Raw genomic sequence first — 18,217 nt, forward strand, 5'->3', positions numbered from 1 at the left:
ATTTATGCCCTGAGGGACTAATACCGAGAATATGTTCAGGGTACCATAGCAACTGCAGAATCAAAGCAATGATCTCATATGGCAAGTTTGTAGCTGAGAGAACACTTCAGGATTCTGTGGGATCACCTGGGGCAGCACTATTCCAAGTGTTCATGGTGTGGCATCTTGATAAGGGACACCTAATTGGCGTTAATTTATCCAAATTAAAGACAACTTTAAAGCATCTCTTTCCATAGAGAAGAATGGCCTCATAAAAATGTGTAACAAAATGTTAAGGGTATTGAATTTGTAACTAGTATTTCACAAGGGATTTGATATGGATCTTTATTAAAACTGATTTCAAGTTGCAGTAACCTTAGTAATGTGCTAAAATGTTTGTGCAGGGATAACCATATCTTGTCTAACATCAAAGGAAGACAAAACATTGTCAAATAATATATTAATTTTCATGACAACAGCACTTGTATTTGATCATCACATGATATATGTATTCCCCACTTTTCTCTTTGAGAATCTGAATAGTGAGAACACTAATAACGTACCCAGGGAACAAACAATCCCTCCTTTCCTATTTTATATTAGTCAATTAACATACAACAGATGTCTGCTTTCAGAAGAAGCTTTTTAAGAGCACTGGGCTATGTGCCTCTTTGCCTTCGGATATTGGAATGAGTTCCAGAATCATGAAACTCAATGAAAGAAGTAAAATTGACATTTTCCCCCAAGTTTCAATCCTGAGCCACCAGAATTCATCTCCAACTAATGTTGAATATAGGTATAAAAATCCGATTATATCTCTTATTATTTTAATCCAAAGAAAAGGAAATTGCAGAAACATGAGTTATAGAAATGCAAAGGTAAAATGGGATTAAAATTACGAAGCTGGCTAAAAGAATTTAACCATTAAGAACAAGAGAATTCAGTACAAAACTACTCAATTTTACTCACTAAAACATGATTTGGAAACCCTTCCTCATGGCTCTGCACACTCTAGCAGTTCAGCCCAGTTATTAAGACAGTCCTTTGTGTAGACGGCCTGTGGTGTGGCCAGCACTATCTGACAGTGAGACCAGAAATCTGGTTCCACAAAGATGTGAAATGTTCATGAAATGCAGGAAATGGTGATTTTATTAAGAGCCCTGTGACCTGCAACCAAGGATGAAGGAAATGAAGGAAAATGAAAAACTGAAGGAAAAACAAGTTAGGAACTAACTTTAGCGACTAATGGGATATTTAAAAACCAGTAAGTACTGTTGATTAATTGATTACAACTAATGTTCATGCTATTATCAAACAAAAATTAGATATCCAAAATTAGGGAAACAATGTTATTTCAAAATGAAATTGACATAAAGAGTAAGTAGAAGAGTCTTCAAAAAGTTGTTTCTATAAATAAGCAGACTACAAAAAGTAATACAGAAATGAATACAAATTAAGAGAAGGGGAAATAAAATGATATTTGTATGATTGGCTTATAAATCAAAGGACTAATCCTTAAGTTCCTACAGAGGAAAGGATACTGTAATATTCATTTTTTAATTTAAAAGTGAACCCCTAAATCTCTAAAAGGGACTATGATGAAAGATGAGTAATGAATGTTAATAGGAAGAAATATTTTCCTCTATAATACAAATATTTTCCAGATTACAGTTTCCAAAATGACAAAAGCATGCAGGTGAAGTTACTTACCCTGCAACTTCTCCTTCTTGAATGAACACCCTCAGATCAGAGGTACCTAAAAGCTGTTATATAGGTTTCTTTCCTTGGATAGAAAATAAGATAGGACAAACTAAATCTTTCTTCTATTGAATAAGACTCAAGTAGAAAATCTTATACTGAAATATATGCCCTTCCATTTAAAGAAAAAATACATATGGACTTGTATATGAACTTCTATATAACCCATAAGCATGTTTGTTGGACACATTCCTATGAAAGTTTCAAAGAACCAGAAGAGATTCCAAAACTATGTTTCTAAAAATGTTTCTGAAACAGAAATGGACACTCATTATTTGCTGCATTATATTTAGGTTTCTGAGCTCCAAACTTCCAGCATTTGTCTACTATAATTTTGATTGTTTCCTAACTGGACCTATAGTCATATCTTTCCAGATCATTCTCCACCAAGAAACTCTCATTAATTTCCTCTAAATAATTTTGATGACTATTATCTGGAATAATCAGCATTTATAGAAGTAACTAAATTGCTTAATCCGTGAGAAAAGAGGAGCTAACTGGCACATTGGGATAAGTGTTTAAATGGAAAAAAATATTTAAATATTTTATTTTACATATTCCTTGTTATATAAGTTTATGATCAACTTCGATTTTTCCTCATTGTCATGGTTAAACTATTTTACATGACAGTAGGAAATAGTAAATGGAAAATGTAGTCATGCTTTACAAACTTTATGCAGTCTTGAATAATAAGGAAAACATGTTTTCCACTAAGTAAGAAGTAGGATAAAGCTGGCACACTTTAATTTACTTCCAACATATCACTTCCAGTCATAGCATTAGTGATATTACAAAAGTCAAAGGAGACTCATTAGTGCTGATAGGATAAAGACAGATGAGCAGTATCTAAAGCACATTCTTTAAAACAGAAATCCAATTCTGACATATGAAAACTAATGATAAAATAGTAAGTATTCTTTCAGTGGAGTAACATGCATTCCAAACTTTCAAAACATTTCTTTGTACGTTTCTCTGAGCATCGTCTCTGTCTACAGTCTGGGTCCCTGGAACTAACTGCATTGCTATTTATTTTGTATTATCCATTCAAAGTCAATATAATGACTTATAAGGGTGAACAACATCTTTAAAGTATTATAAAAGTAGTTTTGTCTTCACAGGATCTCCAGAAAGATTCTCTAGGACCCACCACAGTTGAGAACTGCTAGTTTGAAGACTGTTTTCTCAATACAATACATTCCAAGTTGGAAGAGTTCATAGCATTTTTAATTTACTTTGCATTTGGCTAGAAGTTACCAGCGATAGTATGAAAAAACCCTCTTGTATCTGACACAAACTTCCTTGTATATAGGCTACAAATAAATGGAGAAGCACATCATACAACCTGGTGGAGAATGAAGGCTCCTCATGTGAAGAATGTCAGAGAACACTACCTGGTTTAAAAGACACCAGCTTATGAATCACTGTATTGTACACCTGAAACTATTATTACACTGTATGTTAAATAACTGGAATTTAAATTAAAACTTAAAAAAAAAAGAACATTAAAAGATACCAGTGGGGAATGCTGCTATTCAGTTCATTTAAAATTACCTGTATAAAGTTTTGGAGATTTCTTCCAATAGTGTAATAGTGTAATAATTCATAGCACATTTAGCTTCTTGATAAAGAACTAAAGATAAGTGAGTAAATGAAAGCAAACAAACATGCCTTAAATGGATACAAATGAAGTGAGATGCGGATTGGAAAAAAATCCTCAGTGCTATTGGTGATCCAACAGGGTATTTACTTCTGGTTTACATACATCCACTTTGCCCTCCACACCTAGGTCATTGAGTGAACACATTCCATGTAGAGAAGCCACTGTAAGACTTTCCATATCTATATGGTAAGACAAAAATCATGCAACTCATTAGAATTCCATTTTTTCCTAAATTTGGGCAAATGTAAACTGATTAAACAGTATCTTTAAATATTTTACATTAAGATTACCATGTATATTTTCTGTAATAGAAACTGTAAACATCAAAGAAATGTCACATTAGCTGAGGATCATAATGCAGAATGTTCTGGGCTACTATACTAGTCCACTCTCTTATTCAGGGAATTTTGTGAAAAATAGCCATCACTTTAGAACACCAGTATACTTACATAACACAACACTACTTCTAATCACGTTACTAAATTTAGACATATTTCTCCTTGTAAAGATTATTTATTAAAATTTAAGCTTATTTCCCCAAAGGCCATATTCTTCTAAAAGACAATATGCTATGAAATATTTAATTTTGTTTACTTCGAACTTAAAATGCAGTTTGATAGCACAGATACTGAAGTTAAGTGCTATAACACTAATGATGTTTAGTTGACTATAAATTTAATAGACTTTTTGCATGTAAGAATTTTAGGGACTTTTAGCAGACTTTAAGTTTTCTTTCTAGAGCAGATTTAAGTTTACATAAAAACTGAAGGGGAAGTAAAGAGTTCTCATGTAGCCCTGTGCCCCCCACCCGACCCCATTTTCCCCTATTATTAACATCTTGTGTTAGTTTGGAATAGACCAAACATGATGCTGAGCAAGACTGGAAGTTATGAGGTTGGTCTTAAGTGGTCACATTTGTGATACATTAAGAATATAAGGCTTAAAGAATGTGAGGACTGATTTTATATGGAGTGGGGGAGAAAAGAGCATTTTGATTGAGCACTGGAATCGGTAGAGAAGCAGGTTTAAAGATATAAATTTGAGGGGCACCTAGGTGGCTCAGTCAGTGAAGTATCCGACTCTTGATATTGGCTAAGGTCACAATCTCACAGTTTGTGGAATCAAGCCCCACATTGGTCTCTGCACTGACCGCACAGAGCCTGTTTGGGATTCTCTCTCATGTGCTTTCTCTCAAATAAACATTTTTTAAAAAAATATAAAATTCTGAAGTCATGAGGGTTAACGATATCATCTCTGGGGTGAGCACAACAAAAACAGAGTAAACTAAGGGCTAACTTTGGAGACCTTTGCACATATCAAATTGGAGACATGAAGAGAAGTCAATAAGATTGAGGTCAAAGAGTACAGCAGAAGATGAAACTCAAGAAAGACTACTTTTTCTTGAATCCAGGTGATTAAATTCCCTTATGAATATGACTGGGTATGTCAAATTGATATTTTCAGAAAGATGAAGACTGATAATGGACTTCTGGCTTTAAAAGTATGGGAAACGTGTGTTCTTGACATCTTTGGGTAAAGACAAAGTGGTCAGAATATCACTCACTGCTGGGATTTAGGGGATGAAGTGAAGATAAATATATCTAGTTCAAGACTTTTTGTTGTGAAGGGAGGGAGTGAAATTTTGAGTAGCAGCAATGGAATGCATGCTTAAAGAAAGCTGGTTTATTTTAAACATAAAATCTTTAAATATGCATGTATGTGTGTAAATACATATGTATGTACATCTATACTATAGATAAATATCTGAGATATATCAGATATATATGTAATCTTTATTGCTGAGCTATATAATCAGATAGCTATCACTATTATATAATGAGTGTATGTATATATATATATATATATATATATATATATATATATCTGTTGGCAAAAATAGATAGGACTCTGCATACATGGAGGGGCTGATCACAGGTAGGAGAAATTGCATCCATAGTGTCAGTAATGTTGGCAGAATATAATGGTTCTAACTGGTATAGTTTGGTAGATATAATGGTGGGAGTGTGTAAATATTCCCTACTCCCATTTCTGTGTCTCAGTAAATTAAAAGGAAAGACTGTCGGCAGAGAGTGTGGAGAAGTGAGGAGGGATTACACGTTGGAGGGAAGAGAGCAAGTGAAGTAGTCATTTTGAAGAATTTAATGCTGAATGGAGTACTAAGATGCTACTTGAGATAAGTGGTCCTGGATTTAAACCAAGACCTATCACCATAGTTCGTCTATGACCTCATGCAGCTTCTTCCCTCAGCTGCAGACGGAACAGAGGGTTGCATTTTACCAAAGCTTGAGTATCACAGGTAAGCTTTTGCAAAGGGTATGAGGGCAAGGAAATTGAGGTGTATGCATTGAAGTGATTATAATGCTGAGCCATTACATTTCTGTGTAAGAAGCAAAATCAGAAATGGGGGTGGGTAAAGAACAGCAAAGAAGTGGGGTCATCAAGATTATATGCCCCAGTGGTTGAAGTCTTGTAGTTAGTACTGAAAGGAGTTAGCTGGAAAGAGTAAGAAAGTATGTTTGGAGAGTGGACTGCCTGATTAGAGACCCTAAAGAAGATGTCCTAACTTGTGAGGATAATATCTGCAGTATGACCTTAGGAGCGGATTCCTAAGGTCCGGTGGAAGACAAGATGATTGGAAGAGAAAAATTTGAGGAATTGAGAGTATAGGGTATTAAAAGTTGTTGTTTCAGATACTGTACTCAAAAGTAGAGTTGCAAAGAAATAGCAAGGTGCTAAAATATCAGTGATGGACACTGGCCAGAGCTGTGTAAATGACAGCAATGAGCAGGGACAGGGAATACCATACCTATCCATCCAGTTCTCCATCTCTCCTCTAAAGAAAGGGACAAAGGTCTGCAGTTAGAAATGAAGAGGCGAATAGAAGAGAGGTCACCTCCTTCACCTCCAGAATAGAGAAAAAGTCATCATCTGAGAGGTGGCAATCAGCCTTATCACTGGCCTATATAAAATACTTCTGTGGCTTCCCATTCCCACCAAACAACATTTAACTTCCTTAACATGGCATTCAAGGCCTTGTGCTTTCGGCCCTAGGTTCTTTTTCAAATTCTGTCCTCACTACCTACCGCAATCAGCCACACTTCACTTCCTCAAACTTGCCATTCATTCATCATTTAGCCTTCAGAGATGCTGTTCTTTTTTACCCCTTCCTTTCATTTCCCCATGCCCTAGTTAAGTGATAATCCCCATTTTTGTCCTCAATTTCTTACATTTCTTCCAAGAAGCTTTCTAAATAGATTAAGCTAGTTGTCCCTGGTTGCCTCAATAGGGTACTAAATCCTCTTCAGGCTAATTATTTTTTCAATGGTCTGTTTTCTCAAATTAAGTGTAATGTAAATTCCACGAAGCTAGAGATCATGCATTGGTTCAACAGATTTGAGCGTCTACTAGGTACTCATCATTATTATTGAAATTTTTATATCATCATTGTATCATTGCTATTTAATTAGGACCTAGAATTTGGTAAGCATTCGGTACATATTATCCTGCCATGTATAAATGCATGTGTGGGATAAATGAGAATTCACTTATTGGTATTTTATGTGATAGTCACTGGTTATCTGTCACTCATAGCAATATTGCACATAAACACTGCTTAAGGGAAAAAGAAATTCTGTCTTAAAAATGGAATGCTTTTACTATGAAGTAGTTTTAATTTGCCTAAAACTTAAAGCTTACCTTCTCTATCAATCTGTCAGTAGTCTAAAATTTTGCTGATGTCATAATGTGTAAAGCAGAACATTGAACAAGGTTTTCAACTGCCAGATCTTGAAAGTTAAAAAGTTAAATGTTACAAATGATTTACATCTGGACAGAGCATGCAGAACCTTCAAAATAAGTCTTTCCTGTTGCATACGGAAAATTCCATTTCTCAAAGTACATACATTGACATAATAAAAATTGAGTGCATGAAAACAGAAGGGTATGTGCCTATCTTACGGCAAATGAGAAAATTTAAAAATGTGCTTTACATTGTTTTAGGACTTATTAGAGTTTGAAAATTTTAAGAGTGAAGCAAACTGTTTCCGTAAGATCATAGAGATGAAAATCACTTGCTGATGTCATCTAAACCGTCATGTTGCCTCACACAATGGGGTAATCCACCTCTACTGAATAAACTCTATTCATAAAGATCTGGTGAGCCCTACTTAACACCTGTGAGATGACATTACCAAACAGACAACTGTGGAAAACTTACGTTAGCTTTGAATGAAAGTTCTAATGAATAATACTAGAAGTAGAGGTTGAACCTCATTTGAATCCTACTCTGTCAATTCATGGTTGATGTAGCTGAGGAATAGAAAGAATCATTTTTCAAACACTACCGAGTAAGGTGAGTGGGACCTCCCAGACCTTTCTCATACTTTCCCACCCCACATATGCTTATTTGTATTGTACATTTGGATGCTATTTCTATAATTGTATTCTTTCCTAGAATTATTCCTATGTATAAAGTAGAAAAAAACAGGTAGATATACAGCAGGAAAAAGAAATAGGACATAATGTTTTGGGTGACAAAGGTGTCACCTTGAAGACCTTAACAAATTCTTAGTCTCTGCCGCTTTCTCTTCTCCCATCTCCAGATATAATTATATATATAATAATATTTTTTTCCTAAAGTTCTTCCTGGCTTTAGTAAAGAATATTTTAAGGACTCCAGGATTACCATTCTGGAACATCTGTTGATAGTCTGTCTTTATGCTGAATCTCTAACATATTCTGCTTCATTCTGAGACACCACCTTTTTCTTAGCTTTGAGACTAGATTCCTCTCTTGATACACTGCTGAGTATTCCAGTTCCTTTTCACCTGAGACCCTGACTGAATCACAGCTGTCTTCTCCCTCAGAACAAGATTTCTCTCCTTTAGAAACCCATGCAAAGGGGTGCCTCAGTGGCTCAGTCAATTAAGCGTCAGACTTCGGCTCAGGTCATGATCTCACAGTTTGTGGGTTCAAGACCCGCATTGGGCTCTGTGCTGACAGCTCAGAGCCTGGGGTCTGCTTCAGATTCTGTGTGTCCCTCTCTCTCGGCCCAGACTCTGTTTATGCTCTCTCTCTCTCTCAAATAAATAAACATTAAAAAAAAAAAAACGTGCAAATGACTGCAAGAGAGTTTTATGATGGAGGGTGATAATCGTATACCGACTCTAAGGACCACACCCTCCTAGATTCTTCCAAATCATGTTTAGAACGCCAATTTTGGAATTCCCTTGTGTATATTGTCTACCATAATGATTTCAAGTTAGGTTTGGCATTCCAGCTCTGGCTTACCTCCATCCGAGCATGTACTGAGTTCTGGATTTCAACTCTTACTCAGTTCCACTCTTGTACTCTTCTACAGTCGTGTCCAATTACGTCCTGAAATATGATCAGCCCTGGAACATACAAATTGAAATTCAATGCACTACTTTAACTCCGAAAAGTTGATTTTGATTTGTTGAGAGTGACACCAAAAAGGTGGCAACATAGGTCATTCCTGAATTTGTTCCCCCTCACAAGAAGACTAACTATTTAGGGACAAGACATCACTGGAGAGAATCCTGGAACATGAGAGGGAGGATGAAGCACTACCCTGCAGCACAGAGACCAAGACATACTAGGGTAGAAAGAAGAATGGCTATTAGAAACTCATCTCCAATAACTCTAAAGAAATGGAGATATATGAACTGTCAGACAAAAATTCTGGATAATCCCCTTTAAAATTAGGAAAACAATGCATGAAGAAAATGAGAAGTTTGACGAAAATAGAAACCATTAAAAAAAAATCAGAAATCCTAGTGCTGAAAAATACAACTGAACTGAAAAATTCAATAGAGAGCTTCAAAATCAGACTTGACCATCCTGAAGAAAGAATCAATGACCTGGAAGATGTTTGAAATTATCCAGTCATAGGAGCAAAAACAAAAAAGAATAAAAAATTATGAAGAAAGCCTATGGGACTCAATGAAAAAAGAAACCCACAATGTTTACATTATAGGAATTCCAGAAGAAGAGAAAAAGGGGGAGAAAGTATATTTAAAGCAATAATGGCTGAAAACTTTGAAAATGTTGTGGAGAGTAATAGGCATCCAAGAGGCCTAAAGGATTACACATAGGTTGAATCCAAATAGGGCTACACCAAGACAAATAATTGTCAAGTCAAAGACAGCTAATTTTAAAAGCAGCCAAAGAGAGAAGTCACATATGAGGGAACCCCATTAGACTATTGGTAGATTTCTCAACAGAAACTTTTCAGTCCAGAAGATAATGGAATAATCTATTGAAAACACTGAAAGAAAATAACTGTTAACCAAGAATTCTCTACCTTGCAAAGATGTCCTTCAGAAATGAGGGGGATAGGAAGACTTTCCTCACCACTGGAGAAAGGCTAAAGGGAGTTCCTTGAGTGGAAATAAAGAGATGCTAATGAACATCATAAAAACATAAAGCAGTGCAAAACTCACTGGTAATGGCAAGTATATAGTCAAAGTTGGATTCTGTAATATGGTAATGGTGGTGCATAAAGCATTTAACAAATCTAGTTTAAAAATTTTTTTAAAATGAGTAAAAAGAACCATAACCATAATAACCTGTTATTTTTTATGCAATATAAAAAAATATGTAAACTGTAACATTGAGAATGTAAAATATGAGGAAGGGGAGAAGTAAAGTGTAAATCTAGGGAATTCTATTAAAGTTAAGTTGTTATTAAAATAGGATGTTATAATTTTAAATTATTTTAGGTAAGCCTCATGGTAGCCACAAAGGAAAAACCTGGAGTAATTGCACATAAGAACATGATTAAAAAAGTCAAAACACACTGATCTCACACGGCATCAACACAGACACGCCGATACACATGTGCACACACACACACACACACACACACACACACCTGAGTAAAAATAAGGAACAATAGATCTACAAAACAACCAGAAAACAACAGCAATAGTAAGTTATTATCAATAATTACTTTAAATATAAACATATTAAATTCTCTAATCAAAATTTATGCTTAAAGATACACATAGGGCTGGGTGGCTCAGTCGGTTAAGTGTCCAATGTTTGATTTCTCCCCAGGCCATGATCTCACATTCATGACATCGAGAGCCCCATATTGGGCTTCAGGCTGAGTGTGGAGCCTGCTTAATATTCTTTCTCTCCCTCTGCCCTTCCCCAGCACGTGTGCTCTTTCTGTCTCAAAAAATATATGTATATAAAATTAGAAATCAACACTAAGAGGAAAATTGGAAAATTCACAAATATGTGGAAATTTAACAACATTCTCCTGAGTAACCATGGATCAAAGAATAAATTAAAGTATCTTGAGATGAACAAAAATGAAAACACAAATACCAAAACTTACGGGATGCAGCAAAAGTAGCTCTTAGAGGGAAGTGCATAGCAATAAGTGCCTACATTAAGAAGCAAGAGAGATCCTAATTCTACACCTTAAGGATCTAGAAAAAGAAGTACAAACTGAGTACAAAGCTAGTGGAAGAAAGGGAGTAATAAGGAATGGAACAGAAATAAATGAGATAGAAAACAGAAAATCAGTAGGTGAGACTAACCAAACTAAGAGCTGTTTCTTTGAAAACATAAGCGAAATTGATAAATCTTTACCTAGATAAACCAAGAAATAAAAATAGGACCCAAATCAACAAAATTATAACTGAAAAAGAAAATATTACAAATGACATCAAAAATACAAAAAATCATGAGTTTACTATGAACAACTATACCCCCCAAAAACCAGACATCCTAGAATAAAATGGAAAAAAAAATTAGAGCCATAACCACCAAGACTGACACAAGAAGAAATAGAAAGTCTGAATAGATCAATTAATAATAACAAGATTGAGTCAGTAAGCAAAAATCTAATGAAGAAAAACCCAAGACCAAATGGTTTCCTTTTGGTAAATTTTTGGTAAATTTGGTAAATTTTACCAAACATTTAAAGAAGAATTAATGCCAGCCCTTCTCAAACTCTTCCAAAAAAATGAAGAGGAGGGAATATTCCCAGACTCATTTTATCAGGTCATTGATACCAAAGCCAGAGAACGACACTACCAAAAAACTATAGAACAATATCCCTGATGAATAAAAATGCAAAAATTCTAAATAATTCTCAATACGAGCAAACTAAATTTGGCACATTAAAAGGATCATTCACCACAATCAAGTGGAAATACGTGTGGGATACCAGGATGGTTCAACAAAATCAAATCAAGTTATGTGAGACATCACATTAATAGAATGAAAGAAAAACTCGTATAATCATCTCAATAGATACATTTGAGAAAATTAAACACCCATTTATCATAAAACCTCTAAACAAATTATGTACCAAAGGAATGTACCTTAACATAATAGAGGCCATATATGATAAGTCCACAGCTCACATCAAACTAAATGGTGAAAGGTTGAGTTATTTTCCTCTAAGATCAGGAACAAAACCACACAAGTGCCCACTCTCACCACTCCTATTCATCATAGTTCCAGAAGTCCTAGCTAGAGCCATCAGGAAAGAAAAAGAAAAGCATCAGAATTGGAATGGAAGAAATAAAATTGTCTCTATTTGCAGGGGACATGATTTTATAGAGAGTCAATCCTAAAAACTCCACAAAAAAAACCCTGTTAGATCTAATCAATAAATTCAATACAGTGTCAGGATACAAAATTAACACACAAAAATAAGTAGCATTTCCAGACACTAACAACAAATTACCTGAAAAAGAAATTGTAAAAATCCCATTTACAAGAGCATCAAAAACAATAAAATACTTAGGAATGAATTTAGGAAGTAAAAGATCTCTCCAAAAACAAGATATTGATGAAAGGAATAAAAGACACAAATAAATAGAAAGGTATCCCATGTTCATAGATTGGAAGAATCAAAATGTCCATACTACCAAAAGCCATCCATAGATTCAATACAATTCTTACAATGATTCAAGTAGCATTTTTTACAAAGGGAGAAAAAAACAATCCTAAAATTTATATGGAACCACAAAAGATCCAAATAGCCAAAAGAATCCTTAGAAAGAACAAAATGGAAGGCATCATACTTCCTGATTTTAAGCTATGTTAATCAAAACAGTATGGTACTGGCATAAAAACAGACAATAGATCAATGGAACAGAATTGAGAGCCCATAAATAAACCCAAGCACATACAGTCACCTTATGTTTGGCAAGGGAGCCAAAGATACTCAGTCTAGAAAAGACAATCTTTTCAATAAATGGTTCTGGAAAAATTGAATATTCACAAGAATGAAGACCTCTACCTTATAACACATAAATTAACTAGTAATGTATTAGAAATTTAAACATTTACATAAATTAACTAGTAATGGATTAGAATTTTAAACATAAGACTTGAACCAGGAAACTCCTTAAAAAAGCTCCTTGATGTGGTCTTGGCAGTGAGCTTTTAGATATACCTAAAGCATAAGCAACAAAATAAAAATAAACAAGTAGAATTACATAAAACTAGAGAGCTTCTGCACAGCAAAAGAAAGTGAAAGACAATGGGAACAGGAAAAATTGTTTGCAAATCATATATCTGACAAGGTGTTAATGACCAACATATGCAAAAATGCATAAAATTTCAATATATACTTTTTAAAAGTATATAAATCTTTATAAAAAACTGTATGTTTATGCGATACTTCAAAAATATTTATTGAGCTTTCCCTAAAATTATCAATGTCAGTGATACAAGGGAAAACTGAATGTTCATAAATATCTACTGTAGAAAACTTCCTATAATTATTCACATATCTTTATTCAAATATAATTAGCCCAATCTATACACATTTTAAAGTATAAAATCAGGTATATTTATCCATCTTGAATTTAAAAAAAACACAACACATTCATTTTTCTTCCACCAAAAGGAAAAAGACCTGTTATTCAATATTTCTTGATAATTTATGCCAATATAAATTTCTTATATTTATAGTCATTAAGTGTGAAACACATCAAATAATAAAGTCTTAGATATATAATTGTGTGATTTATGTTTTATCTAATTTTCAACACCAGCAGACCCACACATATGAATAATTACAACTCTGGCATATATACATTTTATTTTATTTTTTAATTTATTCTGAGAGAGAGAGAGTGGAGGGGTGACAGAGACAGAGGGAGAGAGAGAGAATCATGAGCAGGTTCCATGCTGTCAGCGCAGAGCCCAACATGGGGCTTGTACTCACAGACCATGCGATCATGACCTGAGCCAAATCAAGAGTTGGACGCTTAACCAGGTGTCCCACATATATACTTTTCCAATTCCCAAAACTCTCAACTTTATTGCAGTATGATGGAGAAATGGCTCATTAAGAATATCATAGCCCTAGGGCACCTGGGTGGCTCAGTCAGTTAAGCATCTGACTTTGGCTCAGGCTCAGGTCATCTCATGGTTTGTCAATTTGAGTCCTGCTTTGCAGCGGGTGAGGTGGAACCCACTTCAGGTGAGCCCTGCTTCTTTCTCTCTCCCTCTCCCCCTCTCAATCTCTGCCCCTTGCTCACTTAATATGTGCTCTCATAAATAAATGAATAAACAAACAAACAAACAAAGCCCTAAAGGGTTAGTATCCACACTATATAAAGAACTTACACAGATCAACACCAAAAAAACAAATAATCCAATTAAAAATGGACAGAAGACTGAGACAGTTCTCCAAAGAAGATATGCAGATTGTCAACATCATTAATCAGGGAAATGCAAATCAAAACTACAATGAGCTGTCACCTCACACCTGTCAGAATGGCTAAAATCAACAAGAAACAACACGTGTGGGTGAGGATATGGAGAAAAAGGAACCTAGTGCACTGTTGGTGGGAATGCAAATTGGTGCAGACATCGTGGAAAATAGTATGGAGGTTCCTCAAAAATGTAAAAATAGAACTATGGGTCTAGGAATCACATACTGGGTATTTACCCCAAGAATACAAAAAGAGTAACCCAAAAGGATATATGCACCCTTATGTTTTTGCAGCATTATTTACAATAACCAAATTATGGAAGCAGACCAAGTGTCCATCAATAGATGAATGGATTAAGAAGTAGTATATATAATTTATATATTCGTTATACACACACACACACACACACACACACACACACACACACACACATATATACACAGAAGGGAATACTATTCAGCCATAAAAAAGAATGAATTCGGGGCGCCTGGGTGGTGCAGTCGGTTAAGCGTCCGACTTCAGCCAGGTCACGATCTCGCGGTCCGTGAGTTCGAGCCCCGCATCAGGCTCTGGGCCGATGGCTCGGAGCCTGGAGCCTGTTTCCGATTCTGTGTCTCCCTCTCTCTCTGCCCCTCCCCCGTTCATGCTCTGTCTCTCTCTGTCCCAAAAATAAATAAAAAACGTTGAAAAAAAAAAAAAAAAAAAAAGAATGAATTCTTGCCATTTGCAACAACATGAATGTACCTAGAGGGTATAATACTAAGTGGAATAAATCATAGAAAGACAAATAACATATGATCTCACTCATATGTTGAATTTAAGTAATAAAACAAAGGAAAAGAAAGACAAAATAAGAAAAAGACTCTTAACTATAGAGAATTAATGGTTACCAGAGGGGAAGTGGGGTGGGGGTGGGGGCGGGAATAGGTGAAGGGGATTAAGAGTACACTTATGATGAGCACTGAGTAATTTATAGAATTGTTGAATCACTATATTGTACACCTGAAACTAACATACTAGTGTATATCAACTATACTGGAATTAAAATTTAAAAAATTAAAAATAATTTCATGGGTTCAGAGTTCTGAGTTTTTAAATACAAGTAGTCATTCCTTTTAAAAATAGTTCTAGATTGAACAATCCTAAAATATATATATTTATAAATATGTGTTTATAAATATATGTTTATAAATGTTATATATAACATATATATATATTTTTAACCTTTTATATCAGGTAACCAAAATATCTTATAATACCCTGAAAAATGTTTGAAAAAGACACAACTTAAAATATCACTGGTGAAAACTAATATGATTTTTATTTTAGAAGTTAGAAAACATTTAAGTCTACCCTGGACATTTGTTTTCTCTTGAACATAAATTAATACCCCAAAGATATCACTATTTCCTATTATTATATATTGTATACAAGAAAACTTAGAATTTTACTTCCTTCAACACAATAAAATGTTCCTTGTTATATTTTCATTTTACTGGATTATGTGAAATATTTTACTATTGAACTTAGTTTTGATTTTTGTGTGAAGAGAACATTCTGATTAGAACAGGAACAATATGTTCCTGGGTGTTCCCTTTGAATGGCTCACAAGGAATAAAGAATATGAATCTTTTGTCAGAATGCTTGGTAATCCAAAATGGAAGCCTAGATACTAAATAATATTTTCTCTTTAAATTTTCATTTGCAGGTAAAAATAGCTGACCTAACATAATAAATATTGTCATCATGTAGAGAATACGATAAAACATAAAAACAGAATATGTTTTTAATATATTTTAACAGTACCTGAGTTGGTCTCTTAACTCTTTTCCTTGCCCATCTGTGACTATGGTCTTGTCATTTACTTGCTTAAATCTCAAATTTTTATAATTACTATAATTACAATACCTACTTTTATGGTTGTAGTAAAAATTAATGAGATCAATATTTATATTGATAAATTACTATAATAACAGCCATTATAAGTTTATAATAAAAATTAGGTTATTATATATATTATATGTTAAATACTAGGACATTCAATTAAGGACTTCTACATACTGTAACATTAAACATTAAACACCTGACCCAAGACCTAGTTAATTATGCATGATTTTTTAATATTGTAAGATGCAGTGTTTACTCCCCTCTAAGATTTTATTAAATCAACTACGTGTATTTCACTGGTTAAACTTAGGTAACTTCCTGCATTAGTCCTCATTCTATAGATGAGGAAAGCGGATCCCACAGAAGCTAAATGATTAGCCCAAGATCATACCATGAAAATGTGTACATCAGTTTACTTCCAGATCTAACTCCATTTGTTTGTCTTGCCAACTAGACCATACATTGTGTGAAAATTTCAGAAGCTAGATGGAGTTTACGATTTTCACCGGTCTCTGTGTGTGTGTGTGTGTGTGTGTAGTATTCAATCTCAGTCTCAGATCCAGAAGATACTTAAAAAAAATCTCCTTCTCTATTTTCACTTAACATAGTTGTTCAAATCCCTCAGCATTATAGTGTATTTGTGTAATCTGCTGTAAGGTAGAGCCTCTGGGGTGCACATCCACAGATTTGCTCTGTCTGCTCTCCCGGGAGCAAAGCCCAACCACACCCATCTTTCAGCCCCCAGAAACAATCCTGCAACAAATACCCTGGCTCTTGCGTGGGAACTTCCCTGGGAGATGACTGGGAACAGGGTTAGCATAAACTAAAATACATATACGCAAAGCAAAGGACACACTGTGCAACAATACACTTAAAAAGCTACACAAGATCCTCCTTCAAATGGCTGCACGGGGCAGAGGTGAATGGGATGGGATAGGAGTGTAAAAAGGAATGTACACACGGAGAGAATGGCTTCGCATGGAGGAACGAATGTGATAAGAAATAAGTGAGATTAATTAAGCCTGCAGCACAGAGCCCCAAAGAAGAAAAAAAAAAAAAAAAAAAAAAAAAAAAAAAATATATATATATATATATATATATATATATATATATATATATATATATATATATATATTGTTCTCTGCTGGGCTTCTCATTGCCATTTCATTCCAATAGAATGAGGGCTGTCACTTCATCACTTTTCAGAGCATATATGTGTAGACAACAATAAAGCTGAACGAGAGGAATAAACTGCCAAATATTCAAAAAACAAATATAAAAGGTAAAGGATGGTAATCTAATGAGCGCTGTGCATGGATTTAAGAGGAGAGAAAACTAACAGAAGATCAGAATCTAAACCTTTCCACAAAACCTGGAGAGGATTTAGCAGAGGATAGGACATGCCTGCCAAGTTTGGTGTGTCCGAAGGGGAACCGAAGTGCTGGGCAATGGAGGTGGCTCGTAAAGTAAAAGGAGAACAAAGTCATGATAAAGGATTGCAGGAAATTGGTGACCTTCACATTATTCAGGGCAAGCAGAATGAAATCATTAGAGTGACTTAGATTAGAAATACGGAGAGACTGGGCTGCTGGACTTCTGTCCGTATTGCTGTGCTCGTTGTGTCTTCATTTTAGAGAACTCTGGATGGCTCTACTGAATGTTGGCGCTGTTATGGACACAGACAGTGCTGTCCTTGCCTATGTAGTCCAGTTGAGGTGTCAGACCAGAAATAATTAAAACGAGCACATAATTACAAAGGGCCCTTAAGCACTGGAAGGAAAAGAAACATGAAAAGAACATCTTTACATTTATTTTGTTTCGTTCAAACTTCCTATACTTAGGCTTGAAAATCCCCTGCCACACTAAAACCTCTTCTTGGGAAGCCTCCAGTATATTCTAACATCCAACATAGAGGTTAGGAAGTAATAGATATTAAATGAACAGTCTGGTTGTTATAGTCAATTCAGATCTGGGGTCTGTGGTCACTGCCCGTGTCCCCGTGCGAACCTGCAGATTTGGCCTCTTTCTTATCTTAACTCATCTGACCCGAAACACTTACAACTTTTTCACAGATAAATGTGAATTTCAGTCTATCGTTATTCTCACAATCCTAAAATTAGTGAGGTGCAAATTAATGAGATTTACCAAAGTATATTTAGGGCTAGAAAAGGATTTCTGTGTCCTTTCAAATAAAGACTTGTTT

At 34.8% G+C, this 18,217-nt stretch overlaps 1 long non-coding RNA gene across 1 annotated transcript in view; it reads right to left on the minus strand.

Moving 5' to 3' along the window:
• The window catches only part of LOC131489935 (uncharacterized), a 121,165-nt gene that overhangs the window by 1,398 nt on the left and 101,550 nt on the right, over positions 1–18,217 (minus strand). The gene's annotated exons all lie outside the window — the stretch shown is intronic.

This window comes from Neofelis nebulosa, chromosome 11 (assembly GCF_028018385.1).
Source record: "Neofelis nebulosa isolate mNeoNeb1 chromosome 11, mNeoNeb1.pri, whole genome shotgun sequence".
Classification (NCBI taxonomy): domain Eukaryota; kingdom Metazoa; phylum Chordata; class Mammalia; order Carnivora; family Felidae; genus Neofelis; species Neofelis nebulosa.